The sequence below is a fragment of the Salmo salar genome, chromosome ssa22 (assembly GCF_905237065.1).
Source record: "Salmo salar chromosome ssa22, Ssal_v3.1, whole genome shotgun sequence".
NCBI lineage: Eukaryota > Metazoa > Chordata > Actinopteri > Salmoniformes > Salmonidae > Salmo > Salmo salar.
The window spans coordinates 49,091,159-49,103,080 of NC_059463.1; the positions used below are offsets into that span (position 1 = coordinate 49,091,159).

Consider the following 11,922-nt stretch of genomic DNA (forward strand, 5'->3'; position numbering starts at 1 on the left):
CCAGGCTGTAGCTGCGCACTAGTGACACAGTGTGCATCCCCGCGTAACATGGTGCTTGCTCGATCACTCGCCCCCCACGGTAAGCACAGGGAGTTGGCTCAGGTCTCCACCCTGACTCTGCCAATCTCCCCATGTGCCAAAATGGGGGGGGCTGCCTCGTGCTTGCCTTGTTGTTGGGCTAGTTCCTCTTCTCGTCGACACTCTGCTCTCGCTGCCTCCACCTGTTCCCATGGGAGGCAATCCCATCCAGCTTTGATCTCCTCCCACGTCCAGGATCCCTTGCCGTCCAGAATTTCTTCCCAGGTCCATTCCTGTTCACGCTGCTTGGTCTTTTGGTGGAGGGATCTTCTGTGACGCTCGTCAAAAGGAGTAGATCAAGGTGCAGCGTGTCGAGTGCTCATGATAAATACTTTATTTTTAACTCAGAACACTATACAAAACAAACAAACAACATAAAAACAAATGTCACGTTCTGCAGGCTACTAAGCTATGCAAAAACAAGATCCCACAAACCCAGGTGGAAAAAAACCCTACTTAAGTATTGTTATGGGAATTATTTTATCCCCATGATAATAATTAACAATCAATAAGCCTTGACCAATTCCCAAGGTTTGAAAGACACTGGGTAAAGAATAATTAGGCAAGGACTCAGCTTTCTGCAAAAGGTTCGTACGGTTTATTCAGAGAACGTTCTGTCCAACATTAACAAAGAAGTTAATTTTATCCTCTCCACTTACGCACACACCTCCACACAAACAGTAGATAACCTACGCACATACATACACACAAACAGTAGGTGAATAGTATCCCTCCCCGGACTTCCCACCACTGTTAATCACTATCCAGCGCTGCCTGTTCCTTTCCCCTGAGATTAGGGGAACCTTGAAGGCTACTCCCGGTCTCTTCACACACACACGTCTACAATTCCCTTAGGCCCACTAATCATTTACATTTACATTTACGTCATTTAGCAGACGCTCTTATCCAGAGCGACTTACAAATTGGTGCATTCACCTTATGATATCCAGTGGAACAACCACTTTACAATAGTACATCTATATCTTTTTTGGGGGGGGGGTTAGAAGGATTACTATATCCTATCCCAGGTATCCGTTAAAGAGGTGGGGTTTCAGGTGTCTACGGAAGGCGGTGATTGACTCCGCTGTCCTGGCGTCGTGAGGGAGCTTGTTCCACCATTGGGGTGCCAGAGCAGCGAACAGTTTTGACTGGGCTGAGCGGGAACTGTGCTTCCGCAGAGGTAGGGGGGCCAGCAGGCCAGAGGTGGATGAACGCAGTGCCCTTGTTTGGGTGTAGGGCCTGATCAGAGCCTGAAGGTACGGAGGTGCCGTTCCCCTCACAGCTCCGTAGGCAAGCACCATGGTGCACACACACACACATTTCTCTCCCTTCCGGGTCTCTACTAGACCTTATGGGACTAACGTTCAGTAACTTAATTATTCATTACCCATGCTACATAACTACTAATTAATAATGGATTCTTTATTCATTTACCTTTATTATATAATTCTCTTATCAAGTATGATCTCCAATTAGAGACAACGAGGACCAGCTGCCTCTAATTGGAGATCATCCCCCCCAAAAAACATAGAAATAGAGAACTAGAACCTAAACATAGAAATATAAAACATAGAAAAACACCCCCTGTCACGCCCTGACCACTCTACCATTGAAAATAACAGCTTACCATGGTCAGGACATGACAACTCACCACTGTGGCTAATGATTGACAGAGGTTTTACAGTAACCAAGTTATTTATCAGGAAGAGACATATAAACCTGAACGTATCCAGACAGATTGGTGTTTGCGCTATGTGACTGATCAGAAAACATGTATTTATTTTTAGAGTAAACAATTGTACAGTTAATAAAGGACAAATCAAATAGAGAATAACACATGAAAGCTTTTTTTTATACAACACTTGTTTTCAGTGTGGGTCTCAGGCTTTCAAGCTGCCTACTTGACAAAACTAGAAACATTGGTATGGCTGTATACCAATTGTCAACATGACGTTAATAGCATGTGGGTAGACTGTGCACATACCTCTCTTTAGGCCAGGCCAGTCGAAGTGTTCTTTTATCACGTGCCCATGTTATGTAAGATATCCGTAGATAACACATACCTAGAGTATGCAGTTTAAGATAGTGGCCGTGGTCCAGGCCGACTGCATTGCGGACGCCTAGCTGCCAGATCTCACAACGCATGGATTGGTATTTAACATATCAGCTAACCACATCTTATGATATAGCAATCTGATGCCCAAATACATAGTCAAGGACGTGGCACACAACCATTGGTTAATGTAATGTAACGCTTGAAATGTATTTTGCCTGGAACGTGACTATTATGAAAACAGTGGTGGCGTTGTGAGATCTGGCAGGCATCTGAAATATAGTCAGCCTGGGATGTGCACAGCACTAATGAGTGTATAAGTGCTGCCCTTTAGAGAAAACCAACATATTTATTCACCAAATTGATAGAACAAAAGCAAAGGGCAGTGCAACAAAACTATTTTTATTTAGAGTGGGACACCTGTGTTTGTCCCACTGTGTGTAAGAAATAATAAAATAAAGATCTCACTGCTCCGGACCGAAACGTTGCTGCTATGGACTTACTCTGTAAATACAAAGTGAGTTCTGAAAAAAGCAAAATTGTGCCCTTTAGTTCTGAAGTAATAATAGGAGCAGCTAGAGAGAAATAAATTGGTTATGAGTCTCAGTTTTACAGAGTTTAGTTCTCGTCTGGTGGCCATGCTAACGTGTATGTTTCAGCTTGTCAGCATGACACACTCCCTTATAGACCTCCTGGGTGACCAGGAGCATGAGTTGGTTCAGGTTGTTCTGTGACTCAGGAAACTCTGTAGGACTTCCCACCCAACCGAAGAGGCGATGTGACAGACATTGTTGAAAATAATATTGAAGGTCTACCGTGATGAAGGATCCAAGTGCATGTGCTGATCCGCTGTAATGGAACACAGGTGGGTTTTTGTCCTCTATGGGTATTGAAGAAGAGGGGGATACATGGGCTTATACACACGTTTATTCTACCTCCTGACAATACAACACCCTGTGTGTGGACACCTGTCATGAAAATAAACAATGACTTCCTGTTAATGGTATTGATTGCTAAACACTCGTGCTGGCTCAGCAGGCAGTTTCGCCACAGCAGAGGGATGGCACAAGCTTTCTTAATTGGTCATTCTTCATGTTTTTTTTTGTTTCAGTCTTTTATGTTGCGTCAACAACCCTCAATAAAGCCACAACGACATGTGACAGACACATGACACTCACGCACAAAGCTATGTTTTTGTGAAATTTCAGAAGTTTTTGGACTGTACAAATGCTTGACCATTAAAAATCCTATTTTCCCTAACCTTAAACCTAACCCTAAATCTAACCCTAACCCTAACCTTAATCCCAAAACCCTAAAATTAACCCTAAAGCTTAAAATAGCATTTGAACAAATTCAGGACCTGAAAAATGTCCTGACTTGTTTTCCTACCTTTTCAGGACATTAGGGTGAAATGTTAGGACAATGAGGTCCTGATAATGTAGGAAAACAAGTACATACACACAAACACACTGAATAGCTCTTCTCTCTCTCAGCAGTGAGTGGAGCTGGAGGGCAGGTCTGACCAAGCATCAGTCCAGCTGTTCAGTGTGTGAGCAAGGGCTGAGAGACCCCGTCTCTTTTAACTGTGGACACAGAGTGTGCAGACAGTGCATCGGCAGCTACAGGGACCAGCCTGGTCCATCAGGAGACCCTGGCTGCCCCCAGTGTGGAAAGAGATCCAGAACACATTCTGAACCAAACCTACTACAACAACATGCTATTAGACACCAAGAAAGTAAGACACCTTTTTGAAAATTAGTATTATTTTTCCAATTTATTTGTATGAAAAAGAATCCTTGAAAAAGTGTTATAGATCAAAATGATTGACCAAGTACATTTGGATCTACATTATATCGTGAAATTAGAATGTTTGCCACCAATTTTCAAATCACTGTGCCAATGTTGTTCTGTTTGATTGTCAATTAACAGAAGACCAGCATGTTGAGGAGCATAGAGTAGCTTCTACCCCAACCTCCATTAGAGCTCAGGATGGAAGCACTATCATCGCCCCATTCATCTACAACTCTACTGTAAGAGACATCATCATCACTGTGCCAAAAACAGGTGAACACTTTATCATTCTCACACAGTTGATGTCTGTATGAACAAATACTGGTTTTAGTGAAACATCTCAGATCAGATGTTGTGCTGTGCAGACCTGGGATAACTATAATTTTAACTATGCTTTGTGGAAAGTAACTATTTTCCCTGGGGAACAAATAGTTACTGTGGAGGTGACTACAACTATTTGAATATAGTATTTGGCAGCCATCAAATAATTGTATATTGCATATATTGAAATACTTTGATATTTAATGATGATAATGATATTCTCGAGACATACAAAGCCAGTCTGAGGTAGAAGTTTGCATTGGTGTTAGAAGGCACTGCAGTAGATCAAACTCCCCTTTTAATAGAATTTACACACAGCTCTACATCACACAGGGAGAGTGTGAAGGGGTTTTAATAAAGAACATGAGGTTCGGCAGATTGAACATACATCCAGGACAAAAACATCACCAGACACCCCTATTAATGTAATACAATTTTTAAACAATCACATGGAGAAGAGGAACACATAAGAACTGTGCTGACGAAGGGCATCGCTGGAATTGGAAAAACGGTCTCAGTGAAGAAGTTCATCGTCGACTGGGCAGAAGGACAAGCCAATCAGGATGTAGATTTCATCTTTGTGCTTCCTTTCAGAGAGCTGAATCTGATTAGAAAACAATGCAGTCTTCATGGACTTTCAAATGGCTTTCACCCTGAACTTTCTGAGATAGGAGATGTAAAGAAGTACACTGATTGTGAAGTTCTGTTAATCTTTGATGGTCTGGACGAAAGCAGACTTCCCTTGGATTTCCAAAACAATGAGACACTGTTTGATATGACACAGATGTCATCAGTAGACGAGTTTCTGACTAACCTCATCAAGGGGACTCTGTTTCCCAATGCACTCCTCTAGATAACCTCCAGACCAGCAGCAGCAAATCAGATTCCCCGCGACTCGGTCAGTCGGATTTCAGAAGTACGAGGGTTCACTGACACGCAGAGAGAAGAATACTTCAAGAAGAGATTCGGTGAAGGTAAACTAGCCAACTAAATCATCTCACATGTAAAGACATCAAGGAGCCTCCACATCATGTGCCACATACCAGTCTTCTGTTGGATCACTGCAAAGGTTCTAGAGGACGTGTTTCGTAGACAGAGAAATGAGAGAGGAGAGATCCTTACAACTCTGACTGAGATGTACGCTCACCTCATGGTCATTCAGATAAATCTGGCAAATGAAAAGTATCAGGGGCAAAATGAGAGGGATAGACAGAAGATCTTGGCATAAAATAAAGTCTTCATTTTGAACCTGGCACAAATAGCATTTGAACAGCTGCAAGAGGGCAATATCATATTCGACGAGGAATACCTGAGAAACTGTGGGATTGATGTTAGTGAAGCCTCAACATACTCTGAGTTTTGCACAGAATTCCTGAAAGAAGAGTGTGGGTTGTATACAAAGGTGTACTGCTTTGTGCACCTGACCATTCAGGAGTTCCTTGCTGCACTGCATGTCTTTCACTGCTATGTGAGCAACAACATCAAGGCCCTTGAGTCTTTCCTGGAGAATGCTTCTGCAGCGCTTCCCTTGCATGAGTTGCTGAAGATTATGGTCGATAAAGCCATTAATAGTCTAAATGGACACCTGGACCTATTCCTCCGCTTCCTTGTTGGCATAACACTGGATTCCAATCAGAGACTGTTGCAAAGCCTACTGCCAAAGACAAAGATCAGCTGAGATACTGTTGAGGAGATTAGGAAATACCTCAAGAATCCTGGTGCACATCATGTGTCACCTGAAAAGTACATGAACCTTTTCCTCTGTTTGACTGAGATGAAGGACAATTCAGTTCAGGAGAACATTTAGAAGTTCCTTGAGTCCAGAGAAGAACTGTCACCTGCTGACTGCTCAGCACTGGCCTACGTGCTTCTGATATCAGAGGTGCAGGATGATTTTGACCTGGTGAAATACAACACATCAGGGAGGGGCATGACAGACTGGTCCCAGCTGTAAGAAACTGCAGAAAGGCAATGTAAGGCTTCAGTCAAGACTAAACTCACACATACCAGAAAACGATGAAATCTGAAAAATTCTAGTCTAGTATGTATGTATGTATGTATGTATGCTGAGAGACCTAATACCCCTAAACCATTTGTGTGTTTGTGTTCATTTCACTTAAATATGTTTTTATCAGAACAACAGGTTGCATGAGATCAAGTTATTATGGACAGATCCTACTCAGCAGACACCGAATACAATAGGATTCACTTAAACTTGTGAATACCATTTGTATGACTGTGTACAGTATGAAGGAAGTTAGAGGCCAATGCTAACTACAGTAGCATTTGCTTGCCCTAAAGCTAGTTAGCAATTGCGCTAACGCAAGTTAGGAATTGCGCTAACGCAAGTTAGCAACGTCCATCACACTGAACACAGAGACATAATAATGGGTTACACAAGTTCAACTGACTCTTGGGAAGTAGATAAAGGGCATCGTTGCCAAAATCCCAAACTATTCCTTTGAAGTTAATTTTCAGCCTAAGAGCAAGCTCTAATGCATTCTGTTTTCGTTGATCATAATTAGCATTAAGATCATCTTAAGTACACTGGAAAAAAATGGACGAACAATGATCTTAATGCTAAAGATGATCTTTATGTTTTTGGGAAGTTCATCCCAGCCTGTTTCAATGGTATGTTCTCACATCTTTATAGACTTACTGGCTGTGGCATCACATGGGAGTCTTGTGAAATATTGGTCTCTCTTAACTTATCTCTTATTGAGTTGGACCTGAGTTACAACAGACTGAAGGATTATGGAGTGAAGCTGCTTGCTGCTGGATTGTTGAGCCTACACTGTAAACTGGAGAAACTGAGGTCAGTCATTACTTTGTGATTTTTTTCTCTTTATGGCTACTTGTTGCCTAGTGTGTTATAATATTATTATTTCTCTCATTTAGGCTGAATCGATGTTGTCTGACAGAAGACTGTTGTGAAGAGTTGGCCTCAGCTCTCAGCTCAACCTCCTCTCACCTGAGAGAGCTGGACCTGAGTCACAATGACCTGCAGGATTCAGGAGTGAAGTTGCTCTCTGCTGGACTAAGGCATCAAAACTGTAGACTAGAGATACTGAGGTCAGTATTTATGAACATACTGTACATTTCTATGGCCTGGATTCAGTCAGATCGAGCGTTAACCAGCGTTAGAGGTGTAACTGCGGTATGAGGTGACATATCGGTGAGCAGCTGCTCTTGTGTGTCACAAACCAGTCCCTTTCTTATTATTCCTACTGTGTTAGAAGTTCAAAATGGCGCTAGAAAGTGTAGGCTCTATCGATGTTAGAATTAATGACTCTCCAATGTCAAACCATTGATGTGAGGCTAATGCATGTTTTCATGTTCATTTGGATGGGGGGATTTATGCATATCAGTCTAATTTGAGTGTTTGAACTTGTAACGCGGCTGCATGGGATTTGTCGGATTATAGTCGGGTGTGGTTTCGTTGTATCCAATGGCAGTGTCTGTGATCAGGTAACGCAACGAGCTGCTTGTGAATTTGACAGCTCTAACGCAGTTCCACCTTTGACACCGCCAAAACAAAGCTATGCGGATGTCAATCTGATGGCATATAGCCCTAGATCATTAAACACCTTACTGTCTTTCTTGCTCTAACACTTGTCTTCCCTCACTTGCTCTGATTTCTCTGATAGATGTTTTATTGAAGAAAGTTTGTACTTACAATGACTGTGATATGTGGTTCTCTTACCTACCCTATTTGAATGCACTGGCTGGATACCATGTAGATATAAATGCTTTAACAATAGTGTATCTCTGAAAAGATAGGTTCATATTTCAGCTCTCACCAGCCTCAGTCAAGTTGTAAAACCCAGAATTGTTTTTCTCTGCAGGCTGTTATTCTGTAAAGTCACAGAGGAAGGCTGTGCTGTTCTGGCTTCAGCTCTGTGATCAAACCCCTCCCACCTGAGAGAGTTGGACCTGAGCTTCAATCACCCAGGAGACACAGGTGTGAAGCTGCTTTCTGCTAAACTGGATGAGGCCCATTGTAATCTCAAGTTAGTGCAGTAAATCTGTGCCAATCTTTTCATTTGCATGTTTTCGTATGCATATTTCTCTCCTATTTGAACCACAACATTGAATTCTGACCTTCAGTAATTCCAATGGCAACACTTTACTTGTTTCCTTGTCACTCACTCACTCACTCACTCACTCACTCACTCACTCACTCACTCACTCACTCACTCACTCACTCACTCACTCACTCACTCACTCACTCACTCACTCACTCACTCACTCACTCACTCACTCACTCACTCACTCACTCACTCTCTGTTCCTCTGCCACAGTGTGGACCATACTGAAGAGATCTGGATAGAACCACAGCTGCTTAAGAAGTGTATGTATGTTTGTTTGTTTTAACATCTCATCTATTTTGGTCAATGTACTAAAATAACACATTTATTATTCCTGTAAATGTAGTGGAGGTAAGACACTTTAGTGATGAGATAGTTCAGATCCCACCCGTGACTTAAACACACGGACACGTTGGTTTGATCCAGCTTATTTCCCCTCTAACCTCTCTTTTCATCCACAGATGCCTGTGAGCCCACTCTAGACCTAAACACAGCAAGCAGACTCCTATCTCTGTCTCAAGGAAACTGACCACCCCGAGAGATTTGACTGTCCACAGGTGCTGTGTACAGATGGTCTGAGTGGGCGCCATTACTGGCGGGCAGAGGGGAGTGGGCACTTGACTGTCATAGGAGTGGCATATAAAGGAATCAGCAGAAAAGGAAATGGACGTGTCTGTAAGCTTGGATCCAATGACAATTCCTGGTGTCTTGCTCTAAGTACCATGACTCTGCCGACTACAATAATGAAACCACTAAAATAACCTCCCCCCAAAACTATCTGAGCAAAACAAGAGAGTAGGAGTTTTTTTGGACCATCCTGCTAGAACTGTCTCCTTCTATGAGGTCTCCTCTGACACAATGACCCACCTTTACACTTTTCAGACCACATTCACTGAGCCGCTCTATCAAGCGTTTGGAATCCAGAGTACAAACTTCTCAGTGTCTTTTGGGGTTGCCAGTAATCCTGTAGAGGCTAAGAGGCCATCAGTGGAAGAATTTCAAGAATTGGGTGGTATTTCCTTAATTGGAGGATTTCTTCATAAAGATCTTTTCCATTACAGAAACTGAAGAAGCACAAATGTTTCACTATTGCTAATTTGACACAATGATTGTGGTAGATGTTTCAATCGTAAGATGACCCTGAAGAAATCACAACAGCATTCAAGAGAGGGAAAAATGTTTGCATTGTGAATTTGAATTTTAGTTTTCTTGCAAGTGCAAAAACAACACCACTACAGCACAGAGAAAGAGGATAAAAACATGAAAGTCAACATGTGAAAATGTGTCGATTACAACAAGATTTAAGAGTACGTTAAACCTTACAGCTTTAGGAAAATACCACCTACGGCACATAGTAGCTATTGTAGGGCACAGCTGGATTGAATAGGCATACGTTTCAGGTATAAATGACTTAATGCTAGAAGTAGAGGAATATTGTTGAGACCTAATTTCCAAGGGTATGTACAGTATTTACCTTCACCCACTGTTACCGGACGGAGCCACTATCCTCTGTTCTCTTCTGTTAAAGAATAAGGTTCCTTGTTTGGATATTAAAATATGTTCCATCTAGGCTACTTTAGCTGCGTTTACACAGGCAGCCCAATTCTGATATTTTTACCAATCAGATCACTGCCAATAATTGGACAAAAGATTAGAATTGGACTGCCTTTGTAAACTTAGCCTAAGGCTCTGTGTTTTAAACTAGCTTAAATATTGTTAGAAATTATGCTCTAATGATTTATTAAAGCTCTTTATAAACTATCATTTTGTACAACTTTATTTGCTTAGTATTCCTATTGTTTCCCCAGATATCCTGCATAGTATCAGGTAGAGATACAGGTAAATGCTGAAATAAAGGGAACACCAACGGCTTCAATGCACCTTGGCATAGATTCTACTGGAACTCTATTGGAGGGATGCAACACCATTCTTCCACAAGACATTCCATCATTTGATGTTTTTTTTTATTATATATTTTTTTTAGCCCTTTTTTCTCCCCAATTTCGTGGTAGTAGTTACAGTCTTGTCTCATCGCTGCAACTCCCGTACGGACTCGGGAGAGGCGAAGGTCGAGAACCATGCGTCCTCCGAAACCAACCAAGCCAAGCCGCACTGCTTCTTGACACAATGCACATCCAACCCGGAAACCAGCCACACCGGCCCGCCACAGGAGTCGCTAGTGCGCGATGAGACAAGGATATCCCTGCCGGCCAAACCCGCCCTAACCCGAACGACGCTGGGCCAATTGTGCGCCGCCCCATGGGCCTCCCATCTGCGACAGAGCCTGGGCTCTAACCCAGATTCTCTTCTGACACAGCTAGCACTGTGATGCAGTGCCTTAGACCACTGCGCCACCCGGGAGGCCCCTCATTTGATGTTTTGTTGATGGTGATGGAAAACGCTGTCTCAATCTCCCATAACTGTTCAATTGGGTTGAGATCTGGTGACTAAAAAAGCCATGGCATATGGTTTAAATAATTTTCATGCTCATCAAACCATTCAGTGACCACTCATGCCCTGTGGATGGGAGCATTGTCATTCTATGGGGGCATAGCCATGGTAGCCAAAATAATGGCCTGCCCAGCATTTTTATACATGACCCTAAGCATGATGGGATGTTAATTGCTTAATTAACTCAGGAACCATACCTGTATGGAAGCACCTGCTATCAATATACTTTGTATATCACATTTTCTCAATTATTTTCATTATTTTGGCAGTTACCACTCTGCTGGCTCCTGGAAAATAAAGCATCGCCAAAACATTTATGTGTCACTTTTTATCTACAAATGCACTTTCACAATGAATGAATGAATGAATGAATGAGAAGGTTTCCTGTCCACTGGTCACATCCTCCATAGCCCTGTTCACACTCAGGTCTGCACAACTGATATACACTGCTCAAAAAAATAAAGGGAAGACTTAAACAACACAATGTAACTCCAAGTCAATCACACTTCTGTGAAATCAAACTGTCCACTTAGGAAGCAACACTGATTGACAATAAATTTCACATGCTGTTGTGCAAATGGAATAGACAACAGGTGGAAATTATAGGCAATTAGCAAGACACCCCCAATAAAACAGTGGTTCTGCAGGTGGGGACCACAGACCACTTCTCAGTTCCTATGCTTCCTGGCTGATGTTTTGGTCACTTTTGAATGCTGGCGGTGCTTTCACTCTAGTGGTAGCATGAGACGGAGTCTACAACCCACACAAGTGGCTCAGGTAGTGCAGATCATCCAGGATGGCACATCAATGCGAGCTGTGGCAAGAAGGTTTGCTGTGTCTGTCAGCGTAGTGTCCAGAGCATGGAGGTGCTACCAGGAGACAGGCCAGTACATCAGGAGACGTGGAGGAGGCCATAGGAGGGCAACAACCCAGCAGCAAGACCGCTACCTCCGCCTTTGTGCAAGGAGGAGCAGGAGAAGCACTGCCAGAGCCCTGCAAAATGACCTCCAGCAAGCCACAAATGTGCATGTGTCTGCTCAAATGGTCAGAAACAGACTCCATGAGGGCCCGACGTCCACAGGTGGGGGTTGTGCTTACAGCCCAACACCGTGCAGGACGTTTGGCATTTGCCAGAGAACA

The 11,922-nt window shown here is 42.8% G+C and overlaps 1 long non-coding RNA gene across 2 annotated transcripts; it reads left to right on the top strand.

The window, feature by feature from the left end:
- Positions 1-6,909: 6,909 nt before the first annotated feature.
- On the top strand, positions 6,910-9,741 carry LOC106583649 (uncharacterized). Of its 2 annotated transcripts, none has more exons than XR_001323578.2 (5): positions 6,910-7,058; positions 7,142-7,315; positions 8,089-8,253; positions 8,545-8,594; positions 8,793-9,741. It is a non-coding gene; the product is annotated as an uncharacterized lncRNA (long non-coding RNA). The 2 variants fall into 2 exon arrangements; XR_001323577.2 differs by having other exon boundaries at positions 8,089-8,204.
- The last annotated feature ends 2,181 nt before the right edge of the window (positions 9,742-11,922 follow it).